The sequence below is a fragment of the Elephantulus edwardii genome, unplaced genomic scaffold (genome assembly GCF_000299155.1).
Source record: "Elephantulus edwardii isolate Elephantulus edwardi_28Jun2011 unplaced genomic scaffold, EleEdw1.0 scaffold00163, whole genome shotgun sequence".
Classification (NCBI taxonomy): Eukaryota; Metazoa; Chordata; class Mammalia; order Macroscelidea; family Macroscelididae; genus Elephantulus; species Elephantulus edwardii.
This window is the reverse complement of record NW_006399913.1, coordinates 1,656,447-1,660,162: the sequence shown is the minus strand read 5'-3', so window position 1 is coordinate 1,660,162 and position 3,716 is coordinate 1,656,447.

Genomic DNA, 3,716 nt, shown 5'->3' with positions numbered 1-3,716 from the left:
TTTGTTCTTATGGGACTGAGTAGTTCACTCAGCATAATACTCTCCAGTCCCTCCCAAGTTAGGTAGTAATTTACAAAATCACTGCTTTGGCGTGCTATGTAGTATTTCCTTTTGTGTAAATACCATAATTTCTCAATCCATTCAATTGTGGTTGCACGTCTGAGCTGTTTCCACGATCTTGAGATGATAAATAATCTCTCATTCTATCTAAAAGTCTCGATGTTCCTTGGTAGATGTATGTGTGTTAACTGTCTTAATTAAAGAGAACACATTCCAGGGAATATTATGCATTCACATATATTACTGGGGACACTATTTATTCCTTCTCTGGGCATTTAAAAAAAATTTAAGTGAAGGCTTTATTTTATAAGCGTTTTTGTTTAATTTAGTTCTTGTCAACAACTGACATCACATATGCTGACCAGGGATTTAAAAATAAAATGGATTAAACTACTTATGCAGGTGAAAATGTCCCATGCAGGGAAATTTTGATTCATATCCCTCCATGAGTGCTAAGTAAAGCAAGGTACTCAGCCTCTAACAAACTCTTTTATTTACTTATGCTGTTTCCCGCAAACTGAATTGTGAATACCCTTGAATATTTCTAGGAAAATTATTTTCTTCATCTGAATAATTGACACAATGAAGAAAATGTGCATGTTTGTACCTGGACCAGTTCCCACTCCTGATGATCTTCCATCAGGTTTCTTAAGCTATAAATCATTTTAAGAGGAGTCTGCCTACAGAGTGGCTGGTGGATATGAACAGATGACCTTTTGGCTTGTTAGCAGTCCAACACATAATGCACTGCACTACCAGATTTCCTCATGGATATTTATCGAAAGAATAGAACAAGGACTGAGTCAAGGGACAGATATTTACACCCACAAATACGGCAAATTCAATTGAAACTTGACTTGTTCTTAGCACTTAGGAGGCAGGAAGAAGACCTAAGACCTAATGTAAAAGTCTTCCAAGTTGTTCAACAATATCACAAGGTTTTAGGCCTCTTGTCTATTAAGGCCCTCATTCTCTCTAACTGCTTTTATTTCTGACGTGTTTCTAAACCATTCTCCTAGTAATTTCAGGTTCATCCACATCATGCTCTGCTTCTGAGAATCACTAGGACGGAGATTTAGAATTAATCTAGTGTCCAACTTACTAACATGGCAATGAGTACCCTGAGATTCTGAAAGGAGCAGTGGCTGGTCCAAGGTATTCAGCTGACAGGTAGCCTAAATGTCCACAGCACCAAGCTGTAATGTCTTTGCAGTGTAGTGTCTAGCCACTTTAATGAAATTTTATATTTTCTTAAAGAAAAGTTGTTTAGATTTTTCAGAGATTATCCAAGAAATAGAAAGCTTTGGTGGCCTAGAAGAAGCTACACAGCAATCCAAAAGGCATGAGGTTTGAATCTCCTGGCTGCTCTGAGGAAGAGGGATGGCCAGTCTCCTCCTATGTGATTTACTGCCTCTGAAAACTTGCTGGAGGGTCAGCTATGTGTTGGTTCCTATTCGACAGCACACAACAACAATAATCCATTAATACTACCCTTATGATCTCTCTTCAAATGATCAATTGTCTAATAATATATTAAAATTTAAACTCATTGCCAAGAAAATATAACCAATTTACAGTGGTTTCTCTATGGAACTCAAGCATTTTTACAGAACGGAATTGCCTGGCAGGCAATTGTCCATCTTTTTCCACTGCAGCAGCTGGTGGATTCAAACTGCCTTCCTTTGAGCTGGCAGTACAACTCTCTATTCACTAGGTCACCAGAGCTCCCTAGAATATGTTAAGAGACAGTAAATGGCCAAAGCCAATGTTATTTCATAGGACATCAAGGATTTATAGTTAGGAACAGTTCTCAAAAATTGTTTGGAAGCTACATCATTTTGGGCAATCAGCTTTCCTTATCCACAAATGATATGCAATTAATATGTTTGGTAATGAATTATTAAGCTGTTATTCGACTACCTAGCACTGTGGAAAGGACAAGCCTAAGGATATCTATCCTAGGGCTCAAAAAAGTGCTCTGCTGACAGAGGAATCAGAGGAATGAGGAAAGAATATAACCCTTCTCAGACTCATGACTTTTCCAGAAGCACATGTCAGCTAATGAATGCCTCTTTCAAAAGAAAGGGCCAGAATCCAAATTCTCAAAAGGCCATTATCCTTTCAAAGATTGGAATGCAACAGAGGAAAAAAAAAAGTGGATCTGACTTGGTCCAGATAGAATTCTATTGTAATCTGATTTCCACAATCTAATACAGACAATTTGATTTTTTATGTAGCTCGACTATCTGGAACTGCTCTTTGTAACAGTGGTGAACATACTGGGGGGTGTAGGTGACAACTGCAATAAGGAAGGATGATTCCATGTAGTCAGGGTATGTAATTTGACCTTTTGGAGTGCCATTGAGCTGTATCTACTCATAGCTGACCCTCGAGTGGGTATTCAGAAGCAGTAAATTATAGAAGGAGACTGCCCATCTTTCTCCATGGAGCAGCTGGTTTTTTCTTTGTGTGGATATGAGTAAAGTGAAGAAGTGTGCCTTGATGTTCTAATAATATAAATAGCACCAAAATTTAATGGAATAAACTGTAAACCTTTAGGAATGCATTCTGCACTTTTAAATTAACATGAGATGGTCCTCTAGAGATAGCCTTGTTCTCTCTTAAAGATAAACTAATAAATAAGGAAGCGCAACTGAAGAGAAAACAAAGGAAAAACCATTTCATCCAATTTCCTAGCTTTTTTGCTCTCTTACACGTCATGTAAACTTAGCTACAAGCTCTCTTCAAGTGTAGAGGGAAACTCCAGTGACAGTCTCTCTCAGTTCTCTTCTTTGTGTTTTTCTAAGTCTTTATTTGAGCTCTGAAAAGAAATTATTGAGGATTCATCTGTTCGTTGTTGTTGTTGTTATGGTTCATTTAAATAAGGATAATTCTAAATTATCATACAGATCATTGATATCCTTAAAGTTAAGGGAAATTTTCAAATATCCCAGTTAACAGGAAGGGAAAAATGATGAGTTTCCCCCTCATGCTAAAGTATATTGTTACATGCTATTTAGCCAGCACAAACATATAACTGACCCTCCAGTGGGTTTCCAGGGGCTATAAATCTCATGGAAGGAGATTGTCTATCATTATTGTATGGAGAAATTGATAGATTTGAACCTTATACCTTTGGGCTTAGAGTGTAATTCCTTACTCACTAGACAACTGAGTTCCCTAGCATAAAGCACAGAAAAAATCACAAAGAAGTCAAAAGAAGAAACTTTAAAAGAATTATTCTCTTAAGTATTTGACAAGATACTGAAGATGAATTTAAAAATAATGAATCCATCAAAATGCTCTGCTTTCATATTGTATCTATACACACCTTATTTATAAAACCTTACAAATACAGAACATTGGAGACAATAATATTATTAACACAGACTATCATGTCAAAGAAGTTGACATTAACAGTTTTATTTTCCTTAGCCTGAATTTATTGTCTTATATCACTAGTTAATCATATCTTTCAGTAAGTAAGTGCAATTAACATTCTGTCTTATCCAATGCTTCTATTTTGTACTAAAGTAACTTATTAAATGACTTATTATATTGTGAAGGAAATAGCAAAAAATAAGGCCCCAGGAATAGATGGTATACCAATTGAAGTATTTCAGATAACAGATGTTGCCCTGGATGTGCTCACCAAG